At 43.2% G+C, this 21,539-nt stretch overlaps 3 long non-coding RNA genes across 3 annotated transcripts; 1 reads left to right on the top strand and 2 right to left on the bottom strand.

Moving 5' to 3' along the window:
• Positions 1–2,307: 2,307 nt before the first annotated feature.
• On the bottom strand, positions 2,308–3,507 carry LOC115533666 (uncharacterized). The gene is made up of 2 exons (XR_003974226.1): positions 3,463–3,507; positions 2,308–2,892 (listed from the first exon to the last, which is right to left on the bottom strand). It is a non-coding gene; the product is annotated as an uncharacterized LOC115533666 (long non-coding RNA).
• Positions 3,508–5,732: 2,225 nt separating this feature from the next.
• On the top strand, positions 5,733–19,734 carry LOC115533342 (uncharacterized). Its single transcript, XR_003974180.1, has 2 exons — positions 5,733–5,905; positions 19,600–19,734. It is a non-coding gene; the product is annotated as an uncharacterized LOC115533342 (long non-coding RNA).
• Positions 19,585–20,780, bottom strand: LOC115533715 (uncharacterized). The gene is made up of 2 exons (XR_003974244.1): positions 20,736–20,780; positions 19,585–20,169 (listed from the first exon to the last, which is right to left on the bottom strand). It is a non-coding gene; the product is annotated as an uncharacterized LOC115533715 (long non-coding RNA).
• Between the last annotated feature and the right edge of the window lie 759 nt (positions 20,781–21,539).

Below are 21,539 nucleotides of genomic sequence, written 5' to 3'. Positions count from 1 at the left end.
CACATCCCGTCCCCCCTGGCCTTGGCGCCATCATTCCAGCAGGGCTGTAGTAGTAAGTTTTCATCCACTGTTTCATGCACTTACTGCAGTGTAAAACGTCTTTATTTACAGATTTAAGATTTAACATAGTATTTAGAATAATTCACCACTTAATTCGTGCTTATGTGCTTAACAACCTGTAACCGTTATATATTTGTGTCGGCACTCACCACTGTAGCTGAACAGAATGACACAATAGCAAATGTCAGTGAAATAAATATATGATAAAAGTAAGATCATAAATAAATGTCCAATTTGTATGACCTTTAACTATAACAGTTTGACCGATTGTGATGGCAGCAAAGTTGTGCAGCTGTGTTTCAGTTATTCAATGCAAAATAAGGTTTATTTTTTTGACATGCTTTCATTCAAAATATATATGGTCCACACTATATTTTGGCTGCCATCATTTTCATGTTGAAGTTCTGAAATATTTGGGAAGAGACAAAAAAGAAACAAAAACTAACAATAAATGCAATATTTTACAAGAAAGAAATCCGACTGAATGTGCAACGTTAATGAATTCATTGTTTTTTCAGCGTGACCAGGAGCCACCTAGTGGCCGTATGTGATAGGGGAGAATTGTCTCTTTGGGGAGAATAGTCTCTTTGGGGAGACCCACTGAACGGGAAAACTCAATCGAAACGCATTTTAAATGAGTGGTGGCTCGCAGGGCCGACGGACTGGGGGTGTAAGGTGGACAGGCTTGGGGGACCCAAGGCAGGGGGGGGCCCATGGGAATTCTACCACCCCCTAGTGGTAGGAGCCCCACACTGCGCTCAGCGGCCATTTGCCGCTAGGGCACGTCTCGTGTCCAAACATAATGCATTGAGTTCTGAGTTGTCCCCTAACCGCTCGGTGACTCAAGAAGTATGCACTTCATGTCTCTCACTGACGTGCACTCTCACATGTTGACTGTGAGGGTGACTTTAGTGTCACGCAGAGGTGTCAAGTAACTAAGTACAAATACGTTGTTACCTTACTTAAGTAGAAATTTTGGGTATCTATACTTTACTGGAGTAATTATTTTTCAGCCTACTTTTTACTTCTACTTCTTACATTTTCACGCACTTATCTGTACTTTCTACTCCTTACTTTTTAAAAATGGCCTCGTTACTCCCATTTAATTTCGGCTTGTTTTTATTCCGCCGGCGTTCAAAAAAACCTATCCAGATGATTCGCGCCATCGGATAGAGTGAATTTGATTGGTTGGATGAGAATAGAAACATATACCATTCTGACACCTTATTGGTTTATACGCGATCCATGGCACCTGCGCATGACCAGAGCCCGTCTACATTCTCTGACATGACATAAATCGCGCCACATTCCAGCTATGAAATAGCAGACGATGAGCGAAATGTCCCAACCAAGCACCAGTGAGGAGGTTGGTAGCCAAGAAGACCAGCCAACCCTTCTACATCCCTGGCCGTACCTGGAAGAATTTTTCGAGATGGTTGGATGCAAAAACAAACTCAGTTCTTACTCGTTACATCTTAAATTCCTGCAGCTAAGCTTGGAACATAGCCTACTAGCTGCAGTATGTTCCAATAAAGGCTTTTGATAACATGCCTCTGAAGTTTGACTTTTTGCACCATTCCAATACTTACAGGGAACTAGTCATCATATCTTCTGCTCCATGAAACACATGTTAATGCTCAGTAGTACACATATTCTTTAATGTATTTGCATTGTACTAATATGCATTCAATTTAAATGGGTATAAATGTGTCTGAAACAGGTGCATCCCAATTTTTTCAACATTAACATTATAGTCATTAGATGGCCTTTAGAAAAATGTTTTTTGGGGGGGAAGTGGCTGTGTGTGTCACTAATTCACAGATGGGATAAATGCAGAGACCAAATTCCTTGTATGTGTGAGCATACTTGGCAAAAAAAGCTGATTGTAATTCTATAGGCCCCTGTGGCACGGCCTACGCTTTTGTCCTTAATGGCATTTTTTTCCCCTTGCATTACTTTACTTTAATACTTTAAGTAGATTTGAAACCAGTACTTTTATACTTTTACTTAATTAAAAAGCTTGAGTCTATACTTCAACTTCTACAGAAGTATTTTTAAACGCTAGTATCTATACTTCTACTTGAGTAATGAATGTGAATACTTTTGACACCTCTGGTGTCCCTTGACTTTCTCATAATAAAATCTTAAATAAAGCTTTTGAACTTTAAAACATTTTAATCAAATGGTAAGAATAATGTAAAAAAATTGTAATCTCCATATCATCATTCCCTGTACATCTTCCTCGGCGGTCGCCCAAGAGAGGTGGAGCTTGGACCCAAGCCAACGTTACCCATCATATCCCAGGACGCCTCACAGAGCACACCTCACACTATTTATTAACACCTCGCTTGTCTTTGCTCTGTGAGCCACATATAGAAGAATAATGTGAGGATTGATCAAATAATGATGTTAAAAACATTACTCCTCTTCTCCTTTCAAAGCTGGCATCAGGAAGGAATCAGACTGGTGTATTTCCTCCCCTAGTTTCTGAGTTTGAACCATCAGATTCACTTTCATGTTGATCCAGAATTTCTCGAACTGCGTTACTTTGCATCCTGTAATGTCATTCCCCTTCAATAGTGAATCACGGTCGATGGGAAACTTGGGTCTAACAGCGATATTAAAGAATCCTGTTACGATCTTTGGGCAGTGTTTGGACTGGACCCATCTCAATGTCTAGCTGTCCAGTACCAGACCGGTAGGCGAGGGCATCCAGACTCTGGTCATCATCATGACCATCCATAGTTACATCAGGGGTAGTTGTTCTTGAAATATGTTCTTGTTGGTCCCCGGTGGGTGCAGGAGATTCACTGGACATTAGTGGTGTAGTTTCTGGAAGAGAAGGCAGCAGAGAGTCAGGACATACAGCCAGCCTCCACATGCAGCAACACTCACTGAAGACTGAAGCCCAGTGGAGCAGCTCTGCAGCTGGGTACTCTCAGGTGAAGATGAGGACACAACCAGACACACACACACACACACACACACACACACACACACACACACACACACACACACACACACACACACACACACACACACACACACACACACACACACACACACACACACAGCCAGACTTACACACATCCAGACACACACTCAACCATACACACACAACCACCCCCAAAAACCAGACACACAAAACAAGACACACACAATGAGCATGATAACGGTTGACCTACTGTTTAATTAAACAAGTGAAAAAAGGTCACCTTGGTTTAATTATGTTTTTGATTGAACTAAGTTGCAATCTAATATAGTGTAATAGATTCCCTCGCATTTATTTGTGCACAAAACATTTCAGAGGTACAGTGTGAACTGATATTTAATAGAATCTTGTTTAGTTCATATTGTGATTAGTTATATAACTGAAGCTGTATCATAATTAACACAACTCACCTTCAGCAGGCTGTGTTTCACTGGAGGGAGCTGGAGGGATGGATGTCTCTAGACCTGCAGGCTGTGTTTCACTGGAGGGAGCTGGAGGGATGGATGTCTCTAGACCTGCAGGCTGTGTTTCACTGGAGGGAGCTGGAGGGATGGATGTCTCTAGACCTGCAGGCTGTGTTTCACTGGAGGGAGCTGGAGGGATGGATGTCTCTAGACCTGCAGGCTGTGTTTCACTGGAGGGAGCTGGAGGGATGGATGTCTCTAGACCTGCAGGCTGTGTTTCACTGGAGGGAGCTGGAGGGATGGATGTCTCTAGACCTGCAGGCTGTGTTCAAACACACAGTTCATCCATACTGTTACACCACTGCATTAAGTCCTTTGTCATTCTACTACATAAAAGGTAGCACTGTACAAATACACTTCATATGATTTGACTAAGACCTACAATTAATTAGTACAACGGTGTAACTGCAAAATTTAAAAATAATAATAATAACAAAGACGAAATAACAGTTTATTATTAATGACACAGAGACCACAAATAATGGGTTGAACGTACAAGCTCCAGAGAGAGGAGAGGTGTGGATGAGGGACCAGGTGTTCTTTCTCCAGCAGCTCCACCTGGACGGTCATAGAGTAGATTAAGTTAGCCTTACATAACAAACAAAACCTGGTCTAGTCTATCCTCTAACCCAACTGCTCCACCTGAACCAGAGACCTCGTGTTGCCAGCCAGTGGGGTGCATGAGCGCGCTAAAAGAGCGGCGTTCATTGAACGCTCTCATATATTTTGTGAACGTTGAACGACGCTCACGCACTGTTTACCGGCTCCTGTGGATTAACTGCAACAGGCATGATGCCAGCATGGCCTCTTAAAACAATAATGACAACGGAGCTACCGCTGAAGCCAGTGGTGCATATGAATACTTTAAAGAGTTTTATGTACAAACAAGTACAGATTTGAACGGTAAAAGTCTGAACGTCCGAACAAAATTTAGATGTATGACGGATAGATGAGCAACGTTTGCTACAGTCCACTGGGTAGGCTGGTAGACTGATCTATCCAGCACACATCTAGGTGGACACGCCCACCTGTGATGTCAGAAGCTGCACATTTTCAAACGGCTTGCAACGGCTAATCACACTCACACCTGGTGGAATTATATGTCCCCTTTAAACAGTATTTTGGGTCATTTTCATTGGGTGATGCAATTAAATGTGGGTCCACAACATCAGACAAGACAGTCATGACACTGTCCGAATTAGTTTTGGAAAAATGTACACTTGTGTACATACACACGCTCTACACAATAATATATTTTTTCAATGGACAACCCACACATATAGACAGAAGGAATGGAAAATAAATGTTAAACCTTTGATTGTCAGCACCTCTGTCTGGGCTCAGTGACTCTTTGGCCTCCTGCTGGTTATTCTGTGTTTTGTCCACCATGCGTCTATTGTTGTTGTGCTTCTGACTCCGCCTCTCAGCTGTACATCCTGCCGGTGTTAGTTTCCCGCCCTTTTTCCTTCTCACCTGTTCCTCATTGTGTGTTAACTACTCAGCCTATGTATATCCTGTCAGTGCCACCTTGTTAGATTGATCTTACTTTTGGTCTTGGCTTACCTAGTCAGGTCAAAAGGCCCTGTAGTCTGCCTGCCTGGCTCCTGCCGGCCTGGTTCCAGCCTGCCTGGATCCTGCCAGCCTGGTTCCTGCCTGTTTTTGGCCTTTGCCTGCGGTTCTGCCCTCTGCCTGCTCCCTGACTTCTCTTCAGAAGGTGACCTGTCTTTTCTTCCTTTGTTTGGATTGTTTCCCTGTCTCAGTCTACAGCGGCCTTGTGCCCTTTTTGTGTTTTTGCAATCTTCCTGTGAGACCGGACTTTATGAGGTGGAGTCTCCAGGTCCCTTGTCACAAACAGACCACAAACTAAGACGCAATGTTCAACCCTTTATTAGTGTGCTCTCATAAAAGCATACCCCAACAACCAGCCCTCTCTAACTCCACTTCATCACAAACAATAGTATGTAACTAACAATGTTTGACTGACACATGAAAGAAGGCCATGTAATGCTAATCCCAGCACCCCAAATGCTTCCTGAACAACTCAAGGCAAGTAGTAAAAAAGAAGTACAGGAATTACTTAAAAAAAATAAAAATCCATTAAATGTAAATAAGAAATCATCATTGAAATACAGTGCAGTAAATTGGCAGATATTTTCATTAAAGGTTTTGCATCTGTTATTTTAAATTGTATTCCCTAAATGATTACGGTCAAAAGCCTTCAAAAAAGTGACGGTACTAAAAGTTTAGTAGAAAAACAACAAGAAAGGATACTTGCATGGGTGAAATATGTACGTGTCATCGTTTGCAAAATAGTTAGTAACGTTAGTAACGTTGTAAAAAAATATATCATAAAGAAAATATTGTCTTCCTTGGTGGTCGCCCAAGAGAGGTGGAGCTTGGACCCAAGCCAACGCTACCCATCATATCCCAGGATGCCTCACAGAGCACACCTCACACTATTTATTAACACCTCGCTTGTCTTTGCTCTGTGAGCCACATTTAGAAGAATAATGTGAGGATTGATCAAATAATGATGTTAAACACACCACGCCTCTTCTCCTGTCAAAGCTGGCATCAGGAAGGAATCAGACTGGTGTATTTCCTCCTCTAGTTTCTGAGTTTGAACCATCAGATTCACTTTCATGTTGATCCCGAATTTCTTGAACTGCGTTACTTTGTATCCTGTAATGTCATTCCCCTTCAATAGTGAATCACAGTCGATGGGAAACTTGGGTCTAACAGCGATATTAAAGAATCCTGTTACGATCTTTGGGCAGTGTTTGGACTGGACCCATCTCAATGTCTAGCTGTCCAGTACCAGACCGGTAGGCGAGGGCATCCAGACTCTGGTCATCATCATGACCATCCATAGTTACATCAGGGGTAGTTGTTCTTGAAGTGTGTTCTCGTTGGTCCCCGGTTGGTGCAGGAGAGTCACTGGACATTAGTGGTGTAGTTTCTGGAAGAGAAGGCAGCAGAGAGTCAGGACATACAGCCAGCCTCCACATGCAGCAACACTCACTGAAGACTGAAGCCAAGTGGAGCAGCTCTGCAGCTGGGTACTCTCAGGTCAACCCTGTCTCGTCAAAATTACGTTCCCAGAGAACTATTCGGCGTTCTCAATTACGTTTGTCATAAAACGTATTTTTTCCGCGATTACGTGTTATTGAACGTATTGCAAATACGTTCGTCCTCAGCCTATTTTTGGCCATTTATTAACCTCTAGGATTATGTTTGGTTGAAACGTATCCCAGATAGGTTAAATGTCAACGTATAGCACATTATTGTCATTAAGGCATATCTTCCTTTCAGGGAACGTTTCATTTAACGTATTTTGTCTGAAAAATGTATCTTGGCCGTGAATACGTGTTATTGAACATATCGCAAATACGTTCGTTGTCAACCTATTTTTTGCCATTCATTTACCTCTAGGATTATGTTTGGTTGAAACGTATCCCAAATATGTTAAATGTCAACGTGTAGCACATTATTGTCATTAAGGCATATTTCCCTTTCGGGAAACGTTTCATTGAACGTTATTTTGTCCCTGATTACGTCTTATTGAACATATTGCAAATAGGTTCGTTCTCAACATTTTTGTTGTTCTTTATTTAAGCTACCTCTTGGATTACATAGGCTACATTTAATTGAAACGTATCCTTAATAGGCTACGTTAAATTTCGATAACACATTATTGTCAGCATATAGGCATAGGTCTACCTCTCGGGGAAGCGTACGTTTGATTGTAATGTTAATAGTCCAACGTTATATCAACATGTCACAAGAGGAGAAATTAGCTGCTGACGGGGTAACTGTAGGAGCGGGGGTTGCTTTGTTGATTTCTTTATCTAGGGCTATAGCTGTGGTCAAAGCGGGAAGTGTGCGTTGTCTGGGCGGCTGCCTGAACTGAGCTGCAGGAAATTATGTTCACACGTTTCTTCATTCATTCATGAAGGCTATACCGGTGAACGGTGACGTCAGACTCACGCCCACCTACAAACCAATCAATGTCCAGTATCAGCCTGTCCTCTCGGAAATACGACCACGTAGGTGGTTTGTTCCGCCACAGATTACGACCCATTGGAATTTATCCAAAACGAGCAAACGAGGCCCTCTACATGTGCGGGCAACCCTTTCTCATCAAAATTACGTTCCCAGAGAACTATTCGGCATTCTCAATTACGTTTGTCTAAAAAACGTATTTTGTCCGTGATTACGTTTTATTGAACATATTGTAATGACCTCGCCGGTGACATAACGATGTCGAGTCATTAGTAATTGAAGGAACTTTTTATGGACCAAAACCAGGTCACTGAAACCCGTAACCAACGGCAGAAATCCCACCCAAAACAAACCCCGGTTACCCCGGCAACCCCCAACACGGTCTCACTCACGTGCAGGCCCCCACCCTGTGTTCTTCCAAGGCCCTCCCCCAGCTGACCTAATGATTCGCCCCCACACTGATTGACAAGAAGAACATTACAATACATGCACACAGAACAACCGGCATAACGGACAACGAAATACAATGCAACACATAACCCACTATTGGCCTCTTGTGTCGCTAAAGGAAAGGCATGTTGATGCGATTGATTTGTTTTGTTTTTAAGCTCCTCCAGCCTCCCCTCAGCCCCGTATAAACAAAGCTGTAAATAGCTAAACTACACTAAACTATTTAACTGTCCCAGGGTCGCTACAATATCGTAAATACGAATTCGTTCTCAGCCTATTTTTGCCATTTATTTACCTTGTTACTATGGCAGAATAAAGAATAAATTCATGCATTATCATTCTACTTGAACATGTGTTTTTACAGTATAGAGTTGTGGAGAGGGATGACGTATGTTGGCAAACCCGGAAGTGAGCGTCGCCCTCGGTTCCCTTGACAAAAAGCCAACGGGTTTTCCATTGGATTTTGGATTATTGCAGAAAAATCCTCAACTCCTCAAAAACGGAAAATAAATAAATAAATAAAAATAACCGTGCTCCAAAGAACGAAGTGTAAACCAATGCATTCTGAATGGGAGTGTTTCTCCGATTTTTCCATGCTACACAACGAAATGTAAACCCATGCAAATAAAGACTTCATGGTCATAATAATTTAAATATCATTAATCTACTACTGAGTGTGTAGGGAGGTATTCTATTTTTTTCAACGGGGCTGAATCCAGTCACTTGACCGTCATGGTTGCTATGGTGGTTGCTATCGACCGCCCCCTCTAATACTCGTGGCTCTAAAAACCACGCGGCAAAGGAGCTGCCGTCAATTGGGTTGTTTTTGTCGTAAACTAGGGTCCGATGGTTGAAAAATAGACAGATATTCCAAGGTATCCTTAAAAGGCAGCTTGGATGTGTTTATTTTCTGCAGTTTAGACTTCTTCTATAACTAATTTCTGAAAGCAAAACACCAAGCTCATTGATTTAACGAGGGAGGGTTATTTGAAACAATTTATTAAATAAATATTTGTGAGAGGTCATTCCTTCTCCTGATTTTACTTCCTATTTATGTCTAGGCATAAACCCCTACTGTCCACAAGCATCCCCCCCCTCCCCATATGGATTTGGAGAATTGTTGCCACGTCCCAGTGGTGGAGGTATCATATATATATGAAAGAGGGCATTCAATTATAGCCTAATGATCAATTAGGAGGCCGAAGCCCTAAAGGAAGTGATGCAATAGGTGACTGAGTCGACAACATTTAAGTAAGCTGTAAAGCGTCTCTTATATATCAAAGGGGGTCTCAAAGGACGCATACGCTTCAACCTGTGGCTCCATACAGGAAATGACTCAGCAAGTGCTCCATCTCGTTGCAACTCACCCAGCGGCTCGCTTGCAAGATTTTGGCCTGAAGTTCTTCCCAGACCTACACCCTAGCCATCCAACATGCATATCTGAGAATCAGGCCTCTCTTTAATAATGACAAAAAGTTATGAGAGAAACACACATTCACTTTTTGTTATCTCATAAGCGGCGTGGTGCCGGCTCCTTTTGACCTTTTGACCCCCGACTTCAAAAACGTGGCCACAGGCCAGCTGTGTCTACACACCTTTAGCCACAAATGTACACCTCCATCCCACAAAAAATGGGGACTAGAAACTAACCTCTGTCTTATGTACATATACTGTACTGTTGGAGGTCACGCCCCTTTGCCGACCTTTTCGAGATAGCTAGGGATGCTCAAATGTTTACACACATTTCCCGGGGCCCCGTGAACGACATATCCGAGATTTGGAGTTCTAGCCCTTAGAGAAAAAAAGTTTTCCCAAATGGAGTGTCATTTGGACAAAGCCCCTCAGAAGTGTAGCCTGCAAGACCTAATGGTTCAGAATGTGGTGGAAAAACAGTTTTTGAGATAGGAAGGTCCTACCGCCCTGAAATTTTAATACCTTATTCTAGGGCCTAACAGGGACCTCCACACCGAAACTTGGCCCGGTCGGACCCCGAGGGCAGGAAGGGGGGGCCCTTCCTGCCCGAAACTTGGCCTGGTCAGACCCCGAGGGCAGGCCCCCCCTTCCTGCCCTCGGGGTCCGACCGGGCCAAGTTTCGGTGTGGAGGTCCCTGTTAGGCCCTAGAATAAGGTATTAAAATTTCAGGGCGGTAGGACCTTCCCATCTCAAAAACTGTTTTTCCACCACATTCTGAACCATTAGGTCTTGCAGGCTACACTTCTGAGGGGCTTTGTCCAAATGACACTCCATTTGGGAAAACTTTTTTTCTCTAAGGGCTAGAACTCCAAATCTCGGATATGTCGTTCACGGGGCCCCGGGAAATGTGTGTAAACATTTTAGCATCCCTAGCTATCTCGAAAAGGTCGGCAAAGGGGCGTGACCTCCAACAGTACAGTAAATGTACATAAGACAGAGGTTAGTTTCTAGTCCCCATTTTTTGTGGGATGGAGGTGTACATTTGTGGCTAAAGGTGTGTAGACACAGCTGGCCTGTGGCCACGTTTTTGAAGTCGGGGGTCAAAAGGTCAAAAGGAGCCGGCACCACGCCGCTTATGAGATAACAAAAAGTGAATGTGTGTTTCTCTCATAACTTTTTGTCATTATTAAAGAGAGGCCTGATTCTCAGATATGCATGTTGGATGGCTAGGGTGTAGGTCTGGGAAGAACTTCAGGCCAAAATCTTGCAAGCGAGCCGCTGGGTGAGTTGCAACGAGATGGAGCACTTGCTGCGTCATTTCCTGTATGGAGCCACAGGTTGAAGCGTATGCGTCCTTTGAGACCCCCTTTGATATATAAGAGACGCTTTACAGCTTACTTAAATGTTGTCGACTCAGTCACCTATTGCATCACTTCCTTTAGGGCTTCGGCCTCCTAATTGATCATTAGGCTATAATTGAATGCCCTCTTTCATATATATATGATACCTCCACCACTGGGACGTGGCAACAATTCTCCAAATCCATATGGGGAGGGGGGGATGCTTGTGGACAGTAGGGGTTTACCCTAGACATAAATAGGAAGTAAAATCAGGAGAAGGAATGACCTCTCACAAATATTTATTTAATAAATTGTTTCAAATAACCCTCCCTCGTTAAATCAATGAGCTTGGTGTTTTGCTTTCAGAAATTAGTTATAGAAGAAGTCTAAACTGCAGAAAATAAACACATCCAAGCTGCCTTTTAAGGATACCTTGGAATATCTGTCTATTTTTCAACCATCGGACCCTAGTTTACGACAAAAACAACCCAATTGACGGCAGCTCCTTTGCCGCGTGGTTTTTAGAGCCACGAGTATTAGAGGGGGCGGTCGATAGCAACCACCATAGCAACCATGACGGTCAAGTGACTGGATTCAGCCCCGTTGAAAAAAATAGAATACCTCCCTACACACTCAGTAGTAGATTAATGATATTTAAATTATTATGACCATGAAGTCTTTATTTGCATGGGTTTACATTTCGTTGTGTAGCATGGAAAAATCGGAGAAACACTCCCATTCAGAATGCATTGGTTTACACTTCGTTCTTTGGAGCACGGTTATTTTTATTTATTTATTTATTTTCCGTTTTTGAGGAGTTGAGGATTTTTCTGCAATAATCCAAAATCCAATGGAAAACCCGTTGGCTTTTTGTCAAGGGAACCGAGGGCGACGCTCACTTCCGGGTTTGCCAACATACGTCATCCCTCTCCACAACTCTATACTGTAAAAACACATGTTCAAGTAGAATGATAATGCATGAATTTATTCTTTATTCTGCCATAGTAACAAGGTAAATAAATGGCAAAAATAGGCTGAGAACGAATTCGTATTTACGATATTGTAGCGACCCTGGGACAGTTAAATAGTTTAGTGTAGTTTAGCTATTTACAGCTTTGTTTATACGGGGCTGAGGGGAGGCTGGAGGAGCTTAAAAACAAAACAAATCAATCGCATCAACATGCCTTTCCTTTAGCGACACAAGAGGCCAATAGTGTGTTATGTGTTGCATTGTATTTCGTTGTCCGTTATGCCGGTTGTTCTGTGTGCATGTATTGTAATGTTCTTCTTGTCAATCAGTGTGGGGGCGAATCATTAGGTCAGCTGGGGGAGGGCCTTGGAAGAACACAGGGTGGGGGCCTGCACGTGAGTGAGACCGTGTTGGGGGTTGCCGGGGTAACCGGGGTTTGTTTTGGGTGGGATTTCTGCCGTTGGTTACGGGTTTCAGTGACCTGGTTTTGGTCCATAAAAAGTTCCTTCAATTACTAATGACTCGACATCGTTATGTCACCGGCGAGGTCATTACAATATGTTCAATAAAACGTAATCACGGACAAAATACGTTTTTTAGACAAACGTAATTGAGAATGCCGAATAGTTCTCTGGGAACGTAATTTTGATGAGAAAGGGTTGCCCGCACATGTAGAGGGCCTCGTTTGCTCGTTTTGGATAAATTCCAATGGGTCGTAATCTGTGGCGGAACAAACCACCTACGTGGTCGTATTTCCGAGAGGACAGGCTGATACTGGACATTGATTGGTTTGTAGGTGGGCGTGAGTCTGACGTCACCGTTCACCGGTATAGCCTTCATGAATGAATGAAGAAACGTGTGAACATAATTTCCTGCAGCTCAGTTCAGGCAGCCGCCCAGACAACGCACACTTCCCGCTTTGACCACAGCTATAGCCCTAGATAAAGAAATCAACAAAGCAACCCCCGCTCCTACAGTTACCCCGTCAGCAGCTAATTTCTCCTCTTGTGACATGTTGATATAACGTTGGACTATTAACATTACAATCAAACGTACGCTTCCCCGAGAGGTAGACCTATGCCTATATGCTGACAATAATGTGTTATCGAAATTTAACGTAGCCTATTAAGGATACGTTTCAATTAAATGTAGCCTATGTAATCCAAGAGGTAGCTTAAATAAAGAACAACAAAAATGTTGAGAACGAACCTATTTGCAATATGTTCAATAAGACGTAATCAGGGACAAAATAACGTTCAATGAAACGTTTCCCGAAAGGGAAATATGCCTTAATGACAATAATGTGCTACACGTTGACATTTAACATATTTGGGATACGTTTCAACCAAACATAATCCTAGAGGTAAATGAATGGCAAAAAATAGGTTGACAACGAACGTATTTGCGATATGTTCAATAACACGTGTTCACGGCCAAGATACCTTTTTCAGACAAAATACGTTAAATGAAACGTTCCCTGAAAGGAAGATATGCCTTAATGACAATAATGTGCTATACGTTGACATTTAACCTATCTGGGATACGTTTCAACCAAACATAATCCTAGAGGTTAATAAATGGCCAAAAATAGGCTGAGGACGTACGTTCAATAACACGTAATCGCGGAAAAAATACGTTTTATGACAAACGTAATTGAGAACGCCGAATAGTTCTCTGGGAACGTAATTTTGACGAGACAGGGTTGATGAGCAGGCCCCAGGCCTAGGGGCTGATCCCCAGCCTGAAGGACTGGGTGTAGGCCTGGACACAATGAGCAGGCCGCGGGCCTACAGGAGGTCTGCACCTGGAGTTGTGGCTCTTAAAGTTTGCCTCTTAATGACAGAATGAGCCTCCATTCTGATAGGCGCCACAACAACAGATTACATTTATCAGATAATATAATCATGGAGAAACAGTGATCTGTGCTGAGGTGATGTTATCATGTCACGCTGTCCACACACTGATTCTAGGGGTGGGAGAGCAGACCGCCACTTGGTCACCAAAGTTGCAGTCTGTAACACAGTAATTACTGCTGAACTGGGAAGGGACACTTTTGGGTTCAAATCAAAATCAAAAAACAAGTAACTTCTCAAGGCTGCAGTGTACACGCTCAATTAAGAGTTATAGTTTATGAACTCAGGGGTCATTCAAGAAACATCTGCAATATAACCATCTGTGCCAGGACCACAAATGAGGCAGCAGGTTGTGTGTGACCTCTCCTGCCCTCAACAGTACTATATTTTTATGACAGTGAGAGATATGCCCTTTGAGTTCTTCTTGTCCAAGGCGGTGTTTGTGCAATGCATTTAATCTGCCATGTGGAGGCGACACCGCGTTCACATGACAGTGTGCCTCTGTAACTTTTACTAGGGTTGTCCTCAATTTGATTTTGCAAAGTCAAATATGAATCTTCATCCCAGACACATCACTGACAACGAGCACCTCTACCAACAAATTCACCTTTCACAATATGATGACAACGTGCACATCCGTTCATGTCATTCAATTGGGAAGAAAATATAGTCTATTATTCGCCATAGTTATTCTAAAATAGAAAAATATAATAATAATGTACCGTAATTAATATAAAACATTAAGACCCAACCAGTGGCAGGTGTGAGTCATTTGACATTCATTTAATAACACCGCAAATCACTCATTCGTTTTCTGGTTAACCCATTGGAATGTCTTTCTGGGTCGGAGAAGATTTGATGTTGCCCCTAGTAAAAAACTTTTTTGGGCGTGTGGACTTAAAGACTAATGATACATGAGGGTACAGAGGCTAGCCTCAACTGGTTCTCAACTGCTCCAGAGGCTAGCATCAACTGGTTCTCAACTGGTCCAGAGGCTAGCCTCAACTGGTTCTCAACTGGTCCGGAGGCTACCCTGAGGACCAGTTGAGATCCAGTGCAATAAACCGTAGAAAAGGCAACATATAAAAGACGTTTTAAACTGAGAACGACGGCAGAGCTAATAAGATTGACTAGAGTCTACTGCTTTTCAGTGAACTGAAGTTCGAAAATACAAATCATTCATAACTCGACACTGACCTTATCGATGATGTCGCCTTAGGAGACTGAATTCTGGCTGAAAAACGTGGAAAGACGTTAGGGAAACAAAATGTATTTCAAATAGTTTGAGGCATCGCACATTAGATCTTGTTTTCTGTGTCTCTGTGACTGTATGAAATAAGACTGGAGAATGAAAGCTCAAAGTTCAGCAGTACTTGGCATGGACATGAAGGAGTTATATGGTGTCCGTTGCGTTCAGCAGTACTTGGCATGGACATGAAGGAGTATATGGTGTCCTTAGTACATTCTACATGACAATGCCTAAATAAGGGCAGTACTGTTCTGTTTGTGGATCAACAGGATTATTAGAAATATATTAAAAGTGGGTCACATATATTTGGGAAGATACTTTCGAAATTCCCTATATGTATGTAAATATATATATATATATATATATATATATATATATATACATAAATATATGACATTGCTGCATAGTAATGCCATTTGAAAGTAAAAACTTTCAAGGGCATGGGCATAAACTGCAGTTGATGATTTCTAATTCATAAAGCCATGAATAGATAAATGAGGCCATAACATTCATAAAAGAAGCACGATGTAATGCACAACTGTTCCTTCAGTGCTGAGGATTGTTGGGGATGGGGTCAGGGTTTGGAGCTGAAGTTAAGAGCCTGCCCTTAACTTCAGCCCTGTGTTCAGGTGAGGAGGAATTTTATTGTTTGAACTTTGGCCAGGATCAAAATAGAATTAAATTGATAAGATTGCTGACAATAATGCAAGGAAGAGAAGGTCATTCATACATTCTTATATCAAAACATCTGGAGCAGGTAGGGGTTAGACAGTACGGAGACAGGTCATTAAGGAGCAGGTAGGGGTTAGACAGTACAGAGACGGCTCATTAAGGAGCAGGTAGGGGTTAGACAGTACAGAGACAGGTCATTAAGGAGCAGGTAGGGGTTAGACAGTACAGAGACAGGTCATTAAGGAGCAGGTAGGGGTTAGACAGTACAGAGACAGGTCATTAAGGAGCAGGTAGGTGTTAGTACAGAGACAGGTCATTAAGGAGCAGGTAGGGGTTAGGCAGTACAGAGACAGGTCATTAAGGAGCAGGTAGGGGTTAGACAGTACAGAGACAGGTCATTAAGGAGCAGGTAGGGGTTAGGCAGTACAGAGACAGGTCATTAAGGAGCAGGTAGGGGTTAGACAGTACAGAGACAGGTCAGTAAGGAGCAGGTAGGGGTTAGACAGTACAGAGACAGGTCATTAAGGAGCAGGTAGGGGTTAGACAGTACAGAGACAGGTCATTAAGGAGCAGGTAGGGGTTAGGCAGTACAGAGACAGGTCATTAAGGGTTGGGTAGGGGTTAGACAGTACAGAGACTGTCACGGTCGGGTGCTTGCGGGGCAGCAGGAACAAGGAGGGGTAGTTCCAAATGCAGACGACTCAGGACCTTACAAAAAAAAGGCCTTTAATAAAGAAACTCAATATCTCTGTTCCATGAACAGGCAGAAAAACACAACGATTGAGGACCCACAAGGAATAAGGGACTTGACCCAAAACAACGACCTGACACGGGAACAAAGGAAGTGAACCTGGATATATGGGGAGAGACTGATGAGGGAATGAGGTGCAGGCGGGAAGATTGACAAGAACGCACAGGGGAAGGGGAATGAAGGGATTGGAGAAGTCAAAGAGCATCTGGTGGACAGGGAGAGAACGAATACTGAACAACAGAGAGACAAAGTGAGACCAGGACCTTAAGGCCCAGATCCAGACGTCCCACCAGGTCTGTCAGGAGAACCGAGCAGGGTGGGTGGAGGTGGTCTGGAGGAGAGATTCAGGGGCAAGTGGGCTGATAGCCGGATAGACCAGCCGGGAACCTTAGGGGAGGAGCAGGAGACCCCAGGGGACGGCCCGGGAAGGAGCAGGAGACCCCAGGGGACGGCCCGGGAAGGAGCAGGAGACCCCAGGGGACGGCCCGGGAAGGAGCAGGAGACCCCAGGGGACGGCCCGGGAAGGAGCAGGAGACCCCAGGGGACGGCCCGGGAAGGAGCAGGAGACCCCAGGGGACGGCCCGGGAAGGAGCAGGAGACCCCAGGGGACGGCCCGGGAAGGAGCAGGAGACCCCAGGGGACGGCCCGGGCGCTGGATGCTAGACAGACCAGGAGACATGCAGAGCCGCCCTGGAGGACGACTCGGGGACCGGGAGGTGGAACAGTGGTATCACCAATAACTCTCAGGGACATGAACCCTTTCTATACATGAGTATCATGACCAGTTGAGGCTGGCCTCAACTGGTTCTCAACTGGTCCAGAGGCTAGCCTCAACTGGTTCTCAACATTACGCAATGCAATAAATTGCATTGCTGATGTATTATATTAACCTGTTGGTTTACTAAGGGATAGACTTGTAAATTACCACATTCAGAAAAGAATAAACAAGTTTACCAATAACATTGGTATGAATCTAATAGTACACATGGAATATTACATTGATACTCTTTGTCAGGGGGAGCAGGAACTTATTCAAACCCTACGTTATACGTCCACCGTGACACATCCCGTCCCCCCTGGCCTTGGCGCCATCATTCCAGCAGGGCTGTAGTAGTAAGTTTTCATCCACTGTTTCATGCACTTACTGCAGTGTAAAACGTCTTTATTTACAGATTTAAGATTTAACATAGTATTTAGAATAATTCACCACTTAATTCGTGCTTATGTGCTTAACAACCTGTAACCGTTATATATTTGTGTCGGCACTCACCACTGTAGCTGAACAGAATGACACAATAGCAAATGTCAGTGAAATAAATATATGATAAAAGTAAGATCATAAATAAATGTCCAATTTGTATGACCTTTAACTATAACAGTTTGACCGATTGTGATGGCAGCAAAGTTGTGCAGCTGTGTTTCAGTTATTCAATGCAAAATAAGGTTTATTTTTTTGACATGCTTTCATTCAAAATATATATGGTCCACACTATATTTTGGCTGCCATCATTTTCATGTTGAAGTTCTGAAATATTTGGGAAGAGACAAAAAAGAAACAAAAACTAACAATAAATGCAATATTTTACAAGAAAGAAATCCGACTGAATGTGCAACGTTAATGAATTCATTGTTTTTTCAGCGTGACCAGGAGCCACCTAGTGGCCGTATGTGATAGGGGAGAATTGTCTCTTTGGGGAGAATAGTCTCTTTGGGGAGACCCACTGAACGGGAAAACTCAATCGAAACGCATTTTAAATGAGTGGTGGCTCGCAGGGCCGACGGACTGGGGGTGTAAGGTGGACAGGCTTGGGGGACCCAAGGCAGGGGGGGGCCCATGGGAATTCTACCACCCCCTAGTGGTAGGAGCCCCACACTGCGCTCAGCGGCCATTTGCCGCTAGGGCACGTCTCGTGTCCAAACATAATGCATTGAGTTCTGAGTTGTCCCCTAACCGCTCGGTGACTCAAGAAGTATGCACTTCATGTCTCTCACTGACGTGCACTCTCACATGTTGACTGTGAGGGTGACTTTAGTGTCACGCAGAGGTGTCAAGTAACTAAGTACAAATACGTTGTTACCTTACTTAAGTAGAAATTTTGGGTATCTATACTTTACTGGAGTAATTATTTTTCAGCCTACTTTTTACTTCTACTTCTTACATTTTCACGCACTTATCTGTACTTTCTACTCCTTACTTTTTAAAAATGGCCTCGTTACTCCCATTTAATTTCGGCTTGTTTTTATTCCGCCGGCGTTCAAAAAAACCTATCCAGATGATTCGCGCCATCGGATAGAGTGAATTTGATTGGTTGGATGAGAATAGAAACATATACCATTCTGACACCTTATTGGTTTATACGCGATCCATGGCACCTGCGCATGACCAGAGCCCGTCTACATTCTCTGACATGACATAAATCGCGCCACATTCCAGCTATGAAATAGCAGACGATGAGCGAAATGTCCCAACCAAGCACCAGTGAGGAGGTTGGTAGCCAAGAAGACCAGCCAACCCTTCTACATCCCTGGCCGTACCTGGAAGAATTTTTCGAGATGGTTGGATGCAAAAACAAACTCAGTTCTTACTCGTTACATCTTAAATTCCTGCAGCTAAGCTTGGAACATAGCCTACTAGCTGCAGTATGTTCCAATAAAGGCTTTTGATAACATGCCTCTGAAGTTTGACTTTTTGCACCATTCCAATACTTACAGGGAACTAGTCATCATATCTTCTGCTCCATGAAACACATGTTAATGCTCAGTAGTACACATATTCTTTAATGTATTTGCATTGTACTAATATGCATTCAATTTAAATGGGTATAAATGTGTCTGAAACAGGTGCATCCCAATTTTTTCAACATTAACATTATAGTCATTAGATGGCCTTTAGAAAAATGTTTTTTGGGGGGGAAGTGGCTGTGTGTGTCACTAATTCACAGATGGGATAAATGCAGAGACCAAATTCCTTGTATGTGTGAGCATACTTGGCAAAAAAAGCTGATTGTAATTCTATAGGCCCCTGTGGCACGGCCTACGCTTTTGTCCTTAATGGCATTTTTTTCCCCTTGCATTACTTTACTTTAATACTTTAAGTAGATTTGAAACCAGTACTTTTATACTTTTACTTAATTAAAAAGCTTGAGTCTATACTTCAACTTCTACAGAAGTATTTTTAAACGCTAGTATCTATACTTCTACTTGAGTAATGAATGTGAATACTTTTGACACCTCTGGTGTCCCTTGACTTTCTCATAATAAAATCTTAAATAAAGCTTTTGAACTTTAAAACATTTTAATCAAATGGTAAGAATAATGTAAAAAAATTGTAATCTCCATATCATCATTCCCTGTACATCTTCCTCGGCGGTCGCCCAAGAGAGGTGGAGCTTGGACCCAAGCCAACGTTACCCATCATATCCCAGGACGCCTCACAGAGCACACCTCACACTATTTATTAACACCTCGCTTGTCTTTGCTCTGTGAGCCACATATAGAAGAATAATGTGAGGATTGATCAAATAATGATGTTAAAAACATTACTCCTCTTCTCCTTTCAAAGCTGGCATCAGGAAGGAATCAGACTGGTGTATTTCCTCCCCTAGTTTCTGAGTTTGAACCATCAGATTCACTTTCATGTTGATCCAGAATTTCTCGAACTGCGTTACTTTGCATCCTGTAATGTCATTCCCCTTCAATAGTGAATCACGGTCGATGGGAAACTTGGGTCTAACAGCGATATTAAAGAATCCTGTTACGATCTTTGGGCAGTGTTTGGACTGGACCCATCTCAATGTCTAGCTGTCCAGTACCAGACCGGTAGGCGAGGGCATCCAGACTCTGGTCATCATCATGACCATCCATAGTTACATCAGGGGTAGTTGTTCTTGAAATATGTTCTTGTTGGTCCCCGGTGGGTGCAGGAGATTCACTGGACATTAGTGGTGTAGTTTCTGGAAGAGAAGGCAGCAGAGAGTCAGGACATACAGCCAGCCTCCACATGCAGCAACACTCACTGAAGACTGAAGCCCAGTGGAGCAGCTCTGCAGCTGGGTACTCTCAGGTGAAGATGAGGACACAACCAGACACACACACACACACACACACACACACACACACACACACACACACACACACACACACACACACACACACACACACACACACACACACACACACACACACACACAGCCAGACTTACACACATCCAGACACACACTCAACCATACACACACAACCACCCCCAAAAACCAGACACACAAAACAAGACACACACAATGAGCATGATAACGGTTGACCTACTGTTTAATTAAACAAGTGAAAAAAGGTCACCTTGGTTTAATTATGTTTTTGATTGAACTAAGTTGCAATCTAATATAGTGTAATAGATTCCCTCGCATTTATTTGTGCACAAAACATTTCAGAGGTACAGTGTGAACTGATATTTAATAGAATCTTGTTTAGTTCATATTGTGATTAGTTATATAACTGAAGCTGTATCATAATTAACACAACTCACCTTCAGCAGGCTGTGTTTCACTGGAGGGAGCTGGAGGGATGGATGTCTCTAGACCTGCAGGCTGTGTTTCACTGGAGGGAGCTGGAGGGATGGATGTCTCTAGACCTGCAGGCTGTGTTTCACTGGAGGGAGCTGGAGGGATGGATGTCTCTAGACCTGCAGGCTGTGTTTCACTGGAGGGAGCTGGAGGGATGGATGTCTCTAGACCTGCAGGCTGTGTTTCACTGGAGGGAGCTGGAGGGATGGATGTCTCTAGACCTGCAGGCTGTGTTTCACTGGAGGGAGCTGGAGGGATGGATGTCTCTAGACCTGCAGGCTGTGTTCAAACACACAGTTCATCCATACTGTTACACCACTGCATTAAGTCCTTTGTCATTCTACTACATAAAAGGTAGCACTGTACAAATACACTTCATATGATTTGACTAAGACCTACAATTAATTAGTACAACGGTGTAACTGCAAAATTTAAAAATAATAATAATAACAAAGACGAAATAACAGTTTATTATTAATGACACAGAGACCACAAATAATGGGTTGAACGTACAAGCTCCAGAGAGAGGAGAGGTGTGGATGAGGGACCAGGTGTTCTTTCTCCAGCAGCTCCACCTGGACGGTCATAGAGTAGATTAAGTTAGCCTTACATAACAAACAAAACCTGGTCTAGTCTATCCTCTAACCCAACTGCTCCACCTGAACCAGAGACCTCGTGTTGCCAGCCAGTGGGGTGCATGAGCGCGCTAAAAGAGCGGCGTTCATTGAACGCTCTCATATATTTTGTGAACGTTGAACGACGCTCAC

The sequence above is a fragment of the Gadus morhua genome, chromosome 1 (assembly GCF_902167405.1).
Source record: "Gadus morhua chromosome 1, gadMor3.0, whole genome shotgun sequence".
Lineage (NCBI taxonomy): Eukaryota > Metazoa > Chordata > Actinopteri > Gadiformes > Gadidae > Gadus > Gadus morhua.
Note: the sequence above shows the minus strand (reverse complement) of the source record. Positions and strands in the feature narration are given on the sequence as shown.